The sequence below is a fragment of the Ailuropoda melanoleuca genome, chromosome 20, assembly GCF_002007445.2.
Source record: "Ailuropoda melanoleuca isolate Jingjing chromosome 20, ASM200744v2, whole genome shotgun sequence".
NCBI lineage: Eukaryota > Metazoa > Chordata > Mammalia > Carnivora > Ursidae > Ailuropoda > Ailuropoda melanoleuca.
In genome coordinates this window covers 6531315-6548621 of record NC_048237.1, presented here as the reverse complement: position 1 = coordinate 6548621, position 17307 = coordinate 6531315, and the positions used below count along the sequence as shown (strand labels likewise).

General features: G+C 35.2%; 1 long non-coding RNA gene and 1 pseudogene across 1 annotated transcript in view; one reads left to right on the top strand and one right to left on the bottom strand.

The window, feature by feature from the left end:
* LOC117797237 overlaps positions 1–17307 on the bottom strand; it is a 61077-nt gene that overhangs the window by 22807 nt on the left and 20963 nt on the right. Inside the window, exon 2 of the long non-coding RNA XR_004622169.1 lies at positions 6183–6278. This is a non-coding gene — a long non-coding RNA (uncharacterized LOC117797237). The remainder of the gene's footprint in view (positions 1–6182; positions 6279–17307) is intronic.
* On the top strand, positions 7649–7825 carry LOC117797303 (annotated as a pseudogene).

Genomic DNA, 17307 nt, shown 5'->3' with positions numbered 1-17307 from the left:
CGAATAAATAAATAAAATCTTAAAAAAAAAAAAAAAGACAAAGCAAGGAGTTTCTGGAGATTTGCATTTTCACATATAAAGAGCGAAATTTGCTGAAGGTCATCATTCTGGATTTTAGTTAATGTATTTCTACATTGTTTTTGCTTTTTAGCATTTTAAAGTAGTGTTGTAAATAATACCTCAAAATGGCCTGAGTTTTCATAAAGTTCCTAATTGAAATAATACTTAGAAAAAGACATTTTCTAAGACTTTTATGAATAGTACATGTAGATGCTGACAAACATGCCTTCAAATATTACGTATACATCTATATAGAAAAATCGAATCTACATATAACTCAGAGTTTACCCCCTCCTGGATTTTGTTCCTCTAAAGCTAGTTCTATAGTATATAATGCACAATTTATTTCACAGCTTGCAGAACAGAATATCAATTAGCATTTTACTGTTTATTCTTCCAGGAAAAATAATATAGGCTATTTAAATTTCCTCCTGGGTTTGTCTGTGTTCACTCTAATGAGGTGGCACAAAAAAATTTTAATCGATATTAGAAAAATACACACTATGTTATTACCCATGGGAGTGAAAATAAAGATATTTTTAGCTGATTAAAAAGTATTAAAGAAATACGTCAAACAAAAAGTCTACATAGTTCGATTTTAATACTTTAATGCCAATTTTAAAACTGATTTACATTTTAAGCTCTAATATATCTGAATAGAAAGCCTTCATTAAGAAAAATGATCTGCTCTTTCAATTAATGCACATTTAGTAAAATATTAAATGATCATTCATAGAATAGTTGAACACAAATTTCAGTGACTTGAAATTGGTTTTAATTCAGAGAATGCTGGAAAAATATTTACTTATTTTATAAACAAGCTTGGTTTTATAAACTTCTTTGGGGGTGAATTTTTTTATGAAAACTTTTTCCTCATCAACTTGGAAATAATTTAAATGCACTCAAAAATGTTTACCAATAGTGCTATATACTAAAAATTATCCTTTTCAACTTATTAAACATACTTGGGTATACAGTATGCAGCAAATTTTTATTATTTTGAAAATTTATATGCACACTAAAGTAATATAACTCCACCATGAAAAGTATTTTTTGCTAGGCTTTTAATTCAGATCTGTCTTCTCTAAGTCACTTTAGAGGAATTTATAGTAATATTAAATGTTTAATATACATTATGTCGAAAAGTATACACTTTAATTTTAGCAACAATTTCTGTATTTTAGAAAAAAATTCTCTTAAAGCTCACTGAAGTGTTGTTTATGTATTTATTGATATATATTGTATTAATTGCCTTCAGAAATCATCTCTACAAATCCCCAACCTATTATCAGAGAGAAAATCTTGGCTGTTACTCCTGAATCTTTTACAGACTTGTTCAAGGTATGTGATTTCTTTCCACTACCATACAAGGAAAGACTAAATTTATCATTTGGTTCAGAAACTAAATCTGTCTAGTGCTTGATGAGGTGTATCTTCTTATTTATCCTCTCTTAAGATTAAGGAAACAGTTAGCTGAAGGAGAACTTTCCAAAGGTTAAACTTGCCAAATGCCTGTAGGTAAATCATTAATCCTCTGAGTAAATAAGGAAGATAATCATGGGTAACTTTTCCTGGAACTTCTTAAGATGTTCCTCCAAGCCACTTTTTTTTTTCCTACAGAATTCCTTTTTTTTTTTTTTTAGGATTTTATTTATTTGACAGAGAGACAGCCAGTGAGAGAGGAAACACAAGCAGGGGGAGAGGGACAGGAAGAAGCAGGCTCCCGGTGGAGCAGGGAGCCTAATGTGGGGCTCTATGCCAGGACCCTGGGATCTTGACCTGAGCCAAAGGCAGACGCTTAATGACTGAGCCACCCAGGCACCCCCAGAATTCCCGCTTCTAACCACAATCTTGATCCAGGTCCATATTCCCAAATGCTTTTGCTGTAAAAATGTTCTTTTGAGTTTTTCTGAATCTGTACTCCCTTCTTTCAATATCTCGTATACTAACTCCAGTAACATCTTTGTGTTTGTCCATGTAGTTTAAGATTTCTTAGGTCTAGAATTGTTCAAAAGTGTTCACTGTATTTAATCTTTTCCTTTGCAGTAAATGTTAACCACCAATAGTCACCCAGTTACTAAACTGAAAGACCTAAAATTATTCTTGATTCTTCTCCTTCACCCTCCATCCTCATCACTGAGCTCTTATGATTACCTAAAACATGTATCATCAGTCTTTCCACTGTCTTTATTATATGTTATCAGGGCTTTCAACCAATCCATTGGCATCTTTTTTCAGAGCTTAGTACTAGACTTCAAGGTGACCCCATTTCCACCTTTTTATTCTTTGTTCAATTTGTTACTCAGTATATAGATTAAGCTTTATGAAATGTAAGTAAGATTGTTGCTGCCTTAATACTTACCAATGACCTATAATATTCTAAATATTCTCCAATGCCTTCCCATTGCATTTAAAGTAGGACTCCAAATTTTATCATCCCTATAGCCTGCTTTGAGGTCATCCTTGATTTTCTCTCCAGACGTTTCTCAGGTTCACAACTCCCTCTTTCTCACGGTTCTTGATTATGTTACCATGTTAGGTCACTAAACATTCCCACTGAGGTCTCTGATGTAACATTTAAGGAAGAGATACCTAATTAAATTAAATTAGTCAAATTTTCAAACTGAATAGATGAATCAAGTATTTTTTTTTCTCCCCCCAAAAAAGGGGTTTTTTGCTGGCTTTTTCCCTTGTCACACACATTAGGTCTTAAGAGCAGCAAAGTCAGTGAGATAGGACTTCCCATCTCTTCTCTGTATACCGTCCTCTTTCAGACTCCAGGCTATTTCATCAGCTATTGTTCTCAGTCACCCTTGCATTTCACCTTCGCTGATCTAAATCTTTCTTTTAAACCTGGTTACCTTCTATTTCTTTCTCTTTAGGCTTTTCTAACATTGATCTCCATTTCTATAAACTCTACTTCCCCTTCTAGTCAATTCTACACAATCCACAAGTGGATTCATGTATATTAGTTTGCTTTCTCCAAGTAAGTTCTTTGATGGCAGTGACTTATCATCTCTACAGTCCAAGAAACCTAGTCATCCCATACTTTGCCAAATCCACCTATCAGTTAACACATATACATTTTCAAGATGTTTTACAGTTATTTCCTTTAATATCTAGGTCATTTTTTCCTATTTTGCACCCATTCTCACATTTTTTCCTCAATATTTAGTTCACTATTCTAAAACTAAGGTTTTGATATTTCTTGAATGAAGAGTTTCAACCTTTTAAACTTAAATATTAAAATTGCTTATTACATAGAGTATGGAAGAATAAACAAAATTATTGTGTCTGCTCTCATCACCTAGAGGAAAAAAACATAATTTGACTTTTCATTGACTGGTACCATGATATATATTTAATTCTGTAAGGCTTCTCAGAATAGTTATACAGCTTTTAATAACTACTTACGTCACAAATAAATAAAATATGAAGTATTTGGTCTCAATTCAAGGCTATGAATGAGTTGGCTGCAAACTATTTAGTCCTTATGACCACTATGATTTTTCATGCAACCCTCATTCTTGTCAAATCTTTTCCAAGTACACCTCAAGACATTCCATTAAAAAAAAAAAGGGGGGGGGTGCTGTGGTTAAATTAGGTCTTGGCTATTCAAAAAGTCAGCCATTTTTAGATGTAATTTTTGTTTCCAAGTTTTTATTTAAATTCCAGTTAGTTAACATACAGTAATACTAGTTTCAGGTGTAGAATTTAGTGAATCATCACTTACAACATCTGGAGCTCATCACAAGCGTCCTTAATACTCTAGGTGTACTTTTAATTAAAAAAAAACATTTAATAGAATAGAACTTAGCATTTCTCAAGCTTATTTATTCTTTTGACCTTTTTTTCAGGTATTATCTAAAAATCAACTTTTGAAAAACCACTTACATTGTTCCTACTTTACCACACCTAGCTTGTAAAGATGTAAAAGAAATAGCTTATTAAAAAAATCATGCTCAGATGCTGAAGCATGCTTCCTCTTCTGAGTTAAGGCTGGAAATATATACGAACAGGAACCACAATAAGGATGGGAGGTAGGAGGTAGTCATTATATAATGAATCTGCCATTTTATAGGGTTGAGCCTTAAAACATTGATCAGAAATCTGATATTATCCTATTAATCCAGTAGGAAGTTGTCTTGCAATGGTTTTATATAAACCTAAATCTTGTTCATAGGAGTAGGATATGTCAACAGAATTCCGATTTATTAATTAGAATTAACTTTCTAGGATAGCTCTTATATACCAGAATGTATGTATATGTGATTTCACAGCCAGCATATCCCCTTACAGAAAGTCAATACAGAAAAAGAAAGCTAGTTAAATATTTTCAAAGATATACAACACTGAAAATATTTGTGAAGAGTATAAGTGGCCAATCCTAACCCATATCTATAAAACAATCCAAATCATAATAGAAAGATTAAATAGATTGGTAAAAAATTTTTAAAAGGATGAAATTCAGTATCTAGAAAAATTATGTTGGTGAACCCACCCTAAAATGGATATTGTATATTATTCATACATCTTTCTTTTGCAAATTAAAACCGTCTCAATCTAAAGTGGTGTTGTTGTATTTTAAAGAACATAACGGCTTAAGTAAACTAGAAAAGGGATAGTACTAGCTTCACAAACATCTTGACCCAGAAATTCAAGTAATTTTCTCAAGCTGACAGAGATCACACAACTCAGTTTAACACAACTAGTCAGCAAGAAAGTTGAGAGCTATCTCCAGATCATTAGATTTCATGCCTTGTCCTTTTTTTTACTATTCCCATTTTTAAGCATCTTCACATTAATGAAAGCATATTTATATATACAACTTTATCAGGACAATGTACAATTTCGCAATACTAATTTAGGATTTTTATAATATTTTCATCTCTTATTTATAGAATACCAGATACCAGTAAGCTATTTTATACATTTTCTCTTTGGCTAAAATGCCACTAAATTTGCAGAGATATTGTTTTAAGAGAATGAAGTTAGAAAGTTAAAAATTTCATGGTGCTGGAAATACTATCTCCCCGAACTGTCAAAAACAAAAAGTTGTCTCCAGTTCTAGATAAAGACTCATGAATTACCGAACAAAGAACATAGCCAAAATAAAGGTGTGGGGTCTCAATTTCAAAGCCAATTAATATGTACATTTTTTTTTCTGTATCGCCCACAGCAAGACACCTAAAATATAGATTGCTTTGTGTATATGCAAAGTCTTTCCTAAGCACCGTCTTTTCTTTTAAGGGAGAAATACGTTAGGATTTGGAGGTGGGGCGGGGGGAAGGGGGGGTGAAGAGGAACCCAGTCAATGTTCTTAAAACTGTTTAGTCAAATATACTTCAATATTCATGATATTTTGTGTCCAGTGGGACCAAACAAAACATAGCAAAATAAGTATACGTTAAAAGAATTCTGGCCTCCGTACTCAAAGTCCTTTTTAGAAAAAGTAATTGTCTTTTATTGTTCATTCTATTTTTTGAGTAAATACATAAATTACAATCCAAGCTACAAAGGGGACAATCTCAGTGCTGATTTGAAATTCAGCAAACACACCAGATTATGCTTTCAGGTGGCAAAAGCTCCAGGGTTCCCTGGCTTCTTTTGTGTTCCCAGGCTTGTAGAATGCTAGGAGCGGACAGATGCTTATCAAACATTCATGTAAACACTGCTATCAAAGCTGTGCTCTCCAGCTCTGCCTTCACACAAGAGGGTCAGCATGGAACATCATTAACACTGGGCCAAAGATAGAAATGTCATGCCAGGAGGTCTATAACGTAAGGAACGCCTGCACCTCTGTTCTCAGCTACAGCACCCAAATTGTTAACTCTGCTGACATGAAGATAAATACAGAGGCAATAGTTAAAACATTGCTGAGTGTTCAGTTAAGCATAAATTCTGTTAGGCATTTTCAGTTCTGTGTTCTCAAGTTTATAAAATAGAGTTTGGGGCTCTTTTTGTTTTGTTCTGTTTTTGTGTTTATCTGAGAGGATGGGGAAATGTAGTTCAAATCGGAGATAATGCCTTCATAAACGAAGAAAATAAACAGTTACTCACTACTTTGGTGGCAATAATAAAGGACGCATAAAGTTGAATTCTCTAGGTATAGCACTACTTACCGAATTTCTTCTCCGTCTTCAGTTTCTCCAGGCTTCCGGGACCCTAGCCTTCTCCGCGCGCAGGAACTCACACTCCTTATGGGCATGACCCCTTACCTACGGAGAGAAAGGTCGCAAAGTCACGATCTTGGAGGCGACCTCACCCTTTCACCAGAAAGATCGGGGAGGCGGGTTTCCTCCATTTTTATACCAAGTCCTAATTTTCACCTGAGAAGCATTGTTACTTAGCTCAATTATTCACCAGCTTTACATACTTAGCGTCCTTTTGACTGAATAGTGTGAATCGACTATTCTTCCAATTGCTTATAATTGCATTCAGGTGGCAGTTTCCAAAGTGTGGTCCCCAAGGCAGCAGCATGTGCCTCATCCAGGTACTTGTTACAAATGTAAAATTAGGGTCTTATTAAAGATGAAAACATAAGTAAGGAGAACTGATTTTATTCAGACCACTGCCATAGGGCAAACACTGAAGACTGGAAGGTCACAATGTCACAGCAGGGTGGTTTCTCCTTAGACTTCTGCAGTGAGAGGGACAAAGCTGTGGAAGGGATGATTTACATTTGTAATTGTTTTGCAATCAGGGGACGTCTCAGTCAGCTGAACAGGAGCTTGTCTCTGCATATAGCCAGTTTTAAGGGGACAAACAGGAGCTAATCATTCATGGGACAAGAACACAAAGTTGGATGACCTGTGTTTGGCCTTGACACAAGTAAACAAGAGTCATCTGCAAGTCTGAGTTACGAGAAAGTGTGGACAGTGAGTCTTTTCTAAGTCATATGGAAACCATTTCTTGGAATTCAAAAGGGAGGGGGGGTTTCGGGAAACAAGAGTTTGGGGGTATTTCTTACCCATTACTGTTTTCTGGGAGCACAGGGTTCACCTAATGTTCAGTATTTTCAGATTCTACTCAGACCTACTGAATCGAAAACTCTGGAATTGTGTTGGAGCAGCTGAAGTCTAACAAACCATGCAGGTGATTCTCATGCACATTGACGTTTGAGAGCCACGGTGTCAGGCTTTACCTCCCAAACCTGTGTATCTATCTATCTATCTGGCCTATGGCAGCAACTTGGTAGATGACTTTTTTCACCTTCTACTTGCAGTCCTATCTTGACTATAAATGAGTTCCAGGCCCCTACAATCTGTTATGTGCATCCTAAGACCTCATAATAATTGTTCAGAGAATCTTTTTCTTGACACTGCTAAAACTTCTGTGTTCTGTTTTCCTGCTTACTTAAAACTATTATTGGATAGCCATTAGGTAGTGGTATTTTTCCAACTTTCTCTATGTCCAAGTCAGATTCACACAGACACACGATCTTCTAGAGGATTTAGTAATTGAAATATTGCCTGTGACTTCAGTTATTGTTGTATAAAACATTTGAAATTACATGGTTCAATTGTATTCCAAAACACAGCCTTAAGATATTTAAGCTTTGAGCTTATTAAAATATATGAATATATGTATCGCTTCTCGGCCTTTTGGCTAAGATCAAGTGTAAAATATATGAATATAGGTATATATGCATGTGTGTATACATATATATGCTAATTAGCTTTTGTGTTATGTACATACCATGAAACAGGTATCTCTGGACCATTTGACCTGTAGAGTTTGCCAGTCTTACTTTTGCAGATTTCATTCTCACAGTGCAGTTTGACATGTTTTTCTATTCTATCACCTGCAAATAATCAGCTGGATTCAGAGCTTTGCTCCCAATCAGGTTTAATTATGTGGGCGAGCTTATGAAGGGCATTGCATCCTAGCATCGGGAGGTGAATGATAGTTAATCTTTGCTATTTTCAGCCATCCTAGTTCTTTTCTCAGGTTCCTCTTCCTATTCTACTGGCATTCCACACCTTTTTTGTTTTTATCTTTATTTTAATTCTAATGCTGGAATCCTTTCTTTAGTACAGGTTGCCATGGAATTAATGCTGAAATGAGTTGTTTTTCAAGGATGAGGGATTCATCAACGAGGTATCATTTGAGATGAGAGTTGGGCAGTAAATAAAAATTAACTAAATGGAGAGGGGAGACGAGATTTTAAGCAGCAGGAATAGCATTGTCAATGACACTAAAGTATGAGGAAATGAGCAAGAAGTGTCAGTAGAGTGTGTAGACATAGGAGCCTGAAGATGACATTGGACAGGTGTGCAGGGGCCATCTCCTAAAGACTTTTATGTGGCATGAAATGCAATAGACGGTGCTTTTCAAATGTCCCTTGCACAATACTGAAAGGGGAGCAGAGAGTAGAAGCATAACGTTAGATAAGATGAAGGTAGAGGGCGGTTAAGCCTGAGGGAAATGGAGATAAAGGGAGGTGAACTCTCAAATCTCTCCTTCAAAAACAAAATTTCAATAAGACCACTTGTCACTGATTAAGAGCTAGGTTCCTGAGTCTATAGTTTGCTGAGAGTGTATCCTTGTGAATTTTCTTTCTTCGTCATTAACTTCACCTGCAGCTCAGTGAAGGGTGTATTTGGAACATTCATTAAATGATTTTTTTTTAAAGATTTTTTAAATTTCTTTATTCGACAGAGATAGAGACAGCCAGCGAGAGAGGGAACCACAAGCAGGGGGAGTGGGAGAGGAAGAAGCAGGCTCCCAGCCTGATGTGGGGCTCGATCCCACAACGCCGGGATCACGCCCTGAGCCGAAGGCAGACGCTTAACCTCTGTACCACCCAGGCGCCCCTCATTAAGTGATTATAAACAAAAAAGACACAGACTGTCCTCCTCAGCAGCTCCCGCTAGTGCTCCTCCCTCCCAGTGCTGCCGNGTGCTCCTCCCTCCCAGTGCTGCCGCTGTGGTTCCTTTCCTCCCCCGCTCTCCTCCGCTCCTCTGCAGCTCCCTGCTCCTGCCACTGCCGGTCTCCAGTACTTTGTTTATAACATGAGCAAAACAGTAGTAGCTAACACATTAAGTTTTTTGTTTTTGTTTTTACAGATTTATTTATTTATTTGAGAGAGAGAGAGAGAGCAAGAGGGAGAGAACAAGTGGGGGGAGGGGGAGAGAGAGAGAGGGAGATAGAGAATTCCAAGCAAAGCCCAAGTGGCGGGGAGGCAGCCTCGATCTCACCACTCATGAGATCCTGACCTGAGCTGAAATCACGAGTCCTACACTTAACCAACTGAGCCACCCAGACACCTCAACACTTGACGTTTTTAAATGGATAATAGGAATATTTAAAACTCATCATCCACATGGTTAGCCCAAAGTAAATCTTGAATTTATAGAGACCTTTAAATAAATTCCCATTTTACATTTTATTTCACATGTCAGTATAATTTTCATATAATAACAATATTTTCTTCCACAAATTCTAAATAGCAAGCAAACAGTAACAAAAACCCTGACACTTAATAGCTGTGTGCCATGTGTGTCCTTTGAATTCAAGTGCCTGTTGGCCCAATGTAGGGTATAGAGTACCCCAGTTTGAGAAAATAGAGACAAGGAGGAGTTCACATATCTGAAGAACAAGGCAAATCAGATATTAAGGATTCATGAAATGACCAAATTATTAAAGTGCATAGAAGATATGGGTGGGAGTGGGTAGAGGCAACTATTAGAGTAATTCACAAAAGGAATGATTTGTGACTGAACTGAGGCAGTGGCAGTAGGGCTAGTGATGAAAAATGGACATAAGAGGTCTGGAAGTCAACATGAGATAGTCAAGACAGTGATATATGCAAGTACAGGAAAAGTTCCAAGGGTCTCTGTACTCTGCAAATTTTAGAGATGTAGTCCAAGAAATCGGCCATCCTGTGTATTCATCTTGGTGTTCAAAGTTAAATTAAAAGAAGATGCCCTTTAAGAAAATAATCTGTCCCTAACCTCCAGTGGCTGCACGTTTTCAACATCCCTTGCCATGAAAGTTTGGCAGTCAAACAGGCATTATGCCTATATGTATATTTAAAGTAATTAGACCTGAAGTTCTCCAAAGTTATGTCTTCGTTCCTTATCCCTTTGATTCCAAGGTTCCATGTTGAAAAAAATCACTGCACATGTTAAAAATACTTAAACCATGTAACCATCAAGTCATACCTTAAATCTGGCTAACCCCTTGCCTTTCTATTTAATCTGGTATACGTACAATGCAGAAAAGAATTAAATATGGTAGGAGAATGTGTTAAGGAAATTTACTCTAAAAAATGGATACAAACTTATACGTGTTAACTTGCTAAATTGCAAACATTCTGAGAATCTTTTTTTTTTTTTTTAAGATTTTATTTATTTATTTGACAGAGACAGCCAGTGAGAGAGGGAACACAAGCAGGGGGAGTGGGAGAGGAAGAAGCAGGCTCCTAGCAGAGAAGCCTGATGTGGGGCTCGATCCCAGAACGCCGGGATCATACCCTGAGCCGAAGGCAGACGCTTAACGACTGCGCCACCCAGGTGCCCCCATTCTGAGAATCTTAAAGTTCAGTGTCATTGCTAGGATACTCACCAAAAAAAAGAAGTATAGGCTTGCTGACAATTACTACTCCGACTAACATCGCTACTTACCAACATCACATATGGTGTATGAGGGGACAGATAATAGCATAAAAAGGCAATATTTCTGGGAAGGATCTCAGTCTGTTCCCCATTTTAAAGAAGAATGTATTTCCTTTCAACATGGGGCTTACAGCTTTGCAAGGTAGGATAAATGTATTTGTAGTGAAAGATGAAGGTCATAATATGTTAAAAGCTGAAATGATGAAATAAATTATTTTTCACTCTTACAAATAGAATCGAATTGGGAACTAATAAAAAATACCATCAATAAAGTTATGGGCAATAAGGTTCATGTGACATGGGAAACCATTCATTATTCAGGCACACTAAGTTTCACATTTTCCATATGCAGGAGAGTTGTTAATTTTCTTCTTAAAAAATGAGTATTATTTATAATTTTGTAGGTTAGGGAAAAAATCACACACATTTGCCATCGCAATTCTATAGTTTACTAGCTGCTTCTTGGCATTGTATGATGTTAGATATCTTTGACCCTGTAAAGGTTTTTGCTCTTGCCATGACTTCATAAGAATAATTTATTAGTAGGGGCGCCTGGGTGGCACAGCGGTTAAGCGTCTGCCTTCGGCTCAGGGCGTGATCCCGGCGTTATGGGATCAAGCCCCACATAAGGCTCTTCCGCTAGGAGCCTGCTTCTTCCTCTCCCACTCCCCCTGCTTGTGTTCCCTCTCTCGCTGGCTGTCTCTATCTCTGTCGAATAAATAAATAAAATCTTTAAAAAAAAAAGAATAATTTATTAGTATTCTTAATTGGCGGTGCCAATTAGATGTTTTGCTTTAGTTTTAATGAAAATCTCTATATTTCTGTAGTGTATTATAAACCATGATATTTCACAATATTGATGTTTCTATAATTTCTTGTTTTTTTAATTATAAAAAAGTTTGGGTTTCACAAAAATCATAACCAAACATTTGTTTTCCAATTAAAGCTGCTTTGCACATCTTTTGAAACTATAAACTTTGTGTTTCAGCGATAGAGTTATCTAACAGGCCAAATAGCTTGAGATCCATCCTTCCAACTATGTATAAACCAAAGAATATCTTATGTCCTCTTTCCTCACAGCTTTTTTTTTTTTTTCCCTTTGCATACTAGTTTCTCCAAAGGAAAGAGACATTTTGGAGGTAGGCTTAATATCTTCTTTTTTTTCCCCCATCTCTATCATCAAATATAAGTTTTATAAACAGGATTGGCTCTGCAAATCTGTCCAATGTCAATTCCAAAAGATGGAAGTCAAAGTCTCTTCTGGTTAAAAACTGTAAGTTACATTCTTAAATCCAGCTTTTCTTATTCTCCAGAAAATTGAAAAGAAGAGCACAATTTTTATTAGAAAAATAAAGCTAATTAAGCAGCAGACTAAGAGCAAAATTATACAAGATAGAATATAAAAGAAAATACTATTTGTTTCCTCATTCATTCAACAAATGTTATTTTGGTATTACTGTGCATTAAATATTGTGTGAGGTGATGGATATAAAAACCAGGTATGATCCCTGCCCTCAAGGAGATTCAGTGCTGTGATAGAGATAGAAAACAGAGATAAACATAAATAAATTTTTAAAAATCACAAGAAAAAATTGTCAGCATTAACTATATTTTCATAATTTTTTCTATTCTTGATTCATTAACATCTTGCTGATTTGCTTGGGGCCTTGCTGACTCAGGAGGGCCTGTCCCTTCCAGGATTAGCTAACTGCTACAGGTAGTAAATGGGATGGTAAGGAACATGCCTTTAATATGTAAACCAACCAATCCAGAGCCCTTACCTTCAACCACCTCCTTGTATAGGGCTCTCACACCCTGAGACACTGTTGCCCTGCCCTAAAAACTCCTGAACCAGGTACCTGATATTTAGGGACTACTCCTACATCTCAGAACTCACCCAAATTACTAAAATTATCCAATCCTAAATCTACTTAACTGTATTACTTTGCCTCCCCCATTCCTTCCCATGAAACACAATAAAAGCCCAGCCAGCATTTCTTTTCTCTTTCTCTGCCTGCTTATCACTCCTCTGTGCTTTCCCATGTGACCTGAATAAGGGTGCCTTTCCTCCTGTCTCTTGGGGACTGTGAGTAGAATGAAAATGCCATTTATGACAAGCATTTTCACAACTTCATGTCTTACTATACCTGACTAAAACAAATCTTGGGTATCATTAAAGCTAAGTCACAAGTGAATATTTAAATCAATATTATCTATTTTATCCAAGAAGAACATTTCCTAGAAAAACAATTTAAAGAATATATTTCATAAGAAATAGAAAACCAGAAAAGGCCTGTGACCAATAATGAAAATAAACCACTAAACAAAAATCTTCCTCATAACCTGGGATCCCCCTTCCATCACCATTCCTATTTGCTTTTACAAGTTAGTTCTACCAAAATTGCAAGGAAAATAACCTATACAGAATAAGAAGATAGAAAAAGAACCTCAAGTTATTTTATGAAGTTTATATAACAACTCATACAAGAACTGTATGAGAAAGAAAAATATCACTTAATAATGTGAATATAAAAATCCTAAATTATTAAGGACAAATATAATTTTGCTATGCATATATATGTGGGTGTAGTTATTAGCAAGTTTTCTCAAAATATAGCAGCTCCAGGAAAATTATAAAATGTAAAATTTAAAATATGCCATGAAAATAGCAACAATTATATAAGTTACTAATGATGAACTTTTAAATATGTGAAATAATTATATAAAGAAAATTTTAATATTAAATAAAACACAAGACATAGAACAAGATCTAGATCAATTGAAATAATGTTCTTCAATAATATACAGTGGACATTCTCCCCAAATTAATCTGTAAATACCTTGCAATGCCAGGGAATTTGACTAATCCTAAATTTATTTGTAAAGGGAAAGGGTAAGAATGATCAAGATAATTTTCAATAATGATTCCAAGCAGAGATTCCCGTTACCAGATAGAAACATTTAATTAAAAGATTAAGAAGGGTAAGTAAAAGTACAACATTTAGTATAAGATTAAGTATCAGAATTTTGTTTTTCTTCCTTGATCATCATTAGTGAAGAATAATAAATTTAACTCTATTAATTTTTTGAAAAATTTATATCCTAAAAGTAACCACAATTAAAGTGAGATTTAAAAAAAAAGTAACAGACATTTGAGACACTTATAACTGACAAAGATTTGTTATGAAAATGAAAATGAAAACATTCTACCAGGCGCCTGGCTGGTTCAATCAGTTGAGGATCCAACTCTTGATTTCAGCTCAGTTCATGAACTTAGGGTCGGCTGCTCAGTGGGGAGTCTGCTTGAGATTGTCTCTCTTTCCCTCTCCTTCTGCCCCTCACCCTGCCCTCTCTAAAATAAAAATAATTTTTAATTCCATAAAATATTATGAAATAACAAACACTTAGATTGGAAAAATTATGGGCAAAATATTTGAAAAGGTAATTCACAAAAAAGAAACCTGAATGGATGGCCAGACTTATTAGTAATCAGGGAAATGCAGAGTAAAACAACTATGAAATTTCATTTCATACCCTCCAGGGATGAAAAAATGTCTAATAAACCTATGTAGTAGACAGGATATAGGAAATGCGAACTGCCATATATTACTAAGGAGAACCTGAATTGTACAAAAAACCTCACAGAAAAGTTGGTAAAGTTGAAGAAGTGATCCAAAACTTGGTCAATTATATATTTAGCTTTCAGTCTAGAGAAATTCTTGCACATATGCAAAGGAGTCATTTGCACAACTGTAAGGCTTTTTACTCCTAAGCTTTGCTAGTGAGAAAGGAAAACAACCAGGCTTCAGGAGGTGAATGGATAGAGAAATGTTATTTACCACACAAAAAATTATACAATAGTTAAAATTAGTCTACATATATAAATGTTGCTAGTTTTTAAAAATGTAAGGTAAAGTGAAAAAAGAAAGATATATATATATTCTTAAAATAATAGTGTATTTTAANCTTCAGAGGGGAGGGGGGTGATAGGCCGGTGATGGGTATTAAGGAGGGCACGTATTGCATGGTGCACTGGGTGTTCCATGCAAATAATGAATCATGGAACATTGCATCAAAAACTGGGGGTGTACTGTATGGTGACTAATAACAAAATAAAAATTATAAAAAAAAAAGAGAGAGAGGGAGAGGGAGACAAAAAGAAAAAGAGAGTAAAATTAGCAAATATGGCAAAATGTTAACCCTTCTTTTATCTTGTTAATTTGGCATATAGATATGTAATGCATTATTTCCTGAACATTTCTGTGTATTTAAATGTTTAATACAATATTTAAATATAAATATTTACTATATGTGATAAATACCATAAAAGGAGGGTTTGGGGTATTTTGAAATAGGTTAAAAGAATGGAACCTAATTCAAATTGTGGAGAATCGTGGAAGCCCTGCCAGATAAAGTGACATTTAAAGTAAAAAGTGGAAGATGAATTGGTTGGACAGGCAAAGAACTAGGGTTATGATATTCTAGGTAATAAGAATATCAGTTATAGAAACCCTGATATAGGAAAGCACTGTGCTCATTTAGAAAATGAATGTAGTCAATTTCATTTATTAATTCAATAGATATTTATCAGGTGTCTACTATATGATGAATATTACTCTTTATAATGGAATCTCTCTGAAGATAAATTTATGCAATGTAATGAATAATAGGAAAGCTGTTTTTCATATTGGAGATGTACACCTCATACAGATAGGAGTTTGCATTTTATTTGAAATTTAATGAAAATCTATGAAATGGATATAAACAGTGGTTTTTATTACGTCATTTACACTTTCCAAATATCTGTGCTGCTGATATATGGAGAATGGTTTTTTAATAGGCTGAGTAAAAAAAAAAAAACAGGAAGATTAAGATGAGGACTATAATTCTGGAAGAAGAGATAGTGAATAGGACTATAGTGGATATCATAGAGGTATAGTAACAAGAATAGATGTGAAAAATACCAATCTGAAATTCTCTGTTGAGTCATTGTCATCATACTTTCCATTAATTCTTTAAATACAAATTAGATGTAAAAAATAAAGGAGAGAAAAGGCATCAAGAATAGCTGGCAGATTTCGGACTTGAAGATAGGTAGATGATAGATAAAAGAGATAATGTAGATAGATTCAGGTACCGTTAATAGAGATGGTGAAAGTTGCAGGCAAACAAACTGATATTTTTATTTGGTTATTTTTGAAATAAGTTTAAGAATACTGTTAGATATTGAAATTGATACGTCAAAGAGAAAGATACATGATCTAGAGTCCAAAAGAAATTAAGATTTGAGCCATAGGTTGGCAAATGATTTATACATAAGTTTTGAAACCATGACCATGGAAGAGACCACATATGTTTTTTTCTTTAAAGTTTGTCATCGAGGCATGATTTTCATAAAATAAAGTGTACATACTTAAAGTATACAGTTTGGTCAATTGTAAAAAATGTATACACTGCTGCAAACAGCCAAATTAAGGTATAAAAAACTGCCATCATCCAGAATTTTTTTCTCATGCCCTTTCCCAAACTCCCATGCCTCACCCTAGACAACCACTGGTCTGATTTTTATTCCTACCGTTTTGCTGTTAGATGGCCCATACAAATTAATTCATACAGTATATGCTCTTTTTAATGTCTGTTTTATTTCATTCATATAATATTTTTATTCCTGTTGTTGCATGCCAAGAATTCCTTCCTATTCGCAACTAAGTAATACTCCATTGCATGAATACACTGCAATTTTTAAAATCTTATTATCTGTTGAAAGACATTTGGGTTGTATTGCATGTTGGCTATCATAAATAACATTGCTATGTACAAATTTGTATATATTTCAGTGTGAATATTTACAGTGAATAGGCTTATTTTTTACATTGAGCCCCGCTTTGGGCCTGTGCTCAGTGCAGTGTCTGCTTAAGTTTCTCTCTCCCTGTCCCTCTGCCCCTTCCCATCCTGCTCTCTCTCTCTCTCTAAAATAAATAAATAAATCTTAAAAAAAATTATATATATATATATATTTGGATTCTAACTTCCCCCTTGATATTTGCTATTGCTGTTTTTGTTTATTATTTAATGTGTTTCCTGTAATAAATCTGTAAAATCTGTCTCCAAAGCAGTGTGTGGCTATTAATGTCTCTGCTCAATTTTATATATCTATTCTTTTTATTTTTTCTGAACCTGGCACTTTAAGGGTCACTATTTAGTTTGCATTGCTTGGTGGTCAGGACAATGATTTGTCAGAACCTATGCTCAAGCTGGTCGGAGAGTGTCTTCAAACACCTGGCAGTTTTCAGACCTGTCAGGCTTTTCTCTGGCCCCTTTTGCATCACCTCCACACTTGTAAGCAGTCTGCTGGTCAACCAGGGAAGTGTTTATCTTGGACACCCTCTAGGTGTTATGCATGCAAAAGGTGGCCCGGGATGTGTGAAGACCTTATATAAGGCTATTTCTTTTCAGGATTTCCCTGTTAAAATTCTTCCTAGTTAACTGATCCCTTGCTTGCTCTAATTGGAACTGCAACCTCAGGCCATCAGAGCTGCTTATGTCTCCATTTACTTGCCACTGGGATTGCTACTTTTACCTTCAACTCAAGCACAATTTTTTTCTGCCTTCCACTCTAAATTAAGGT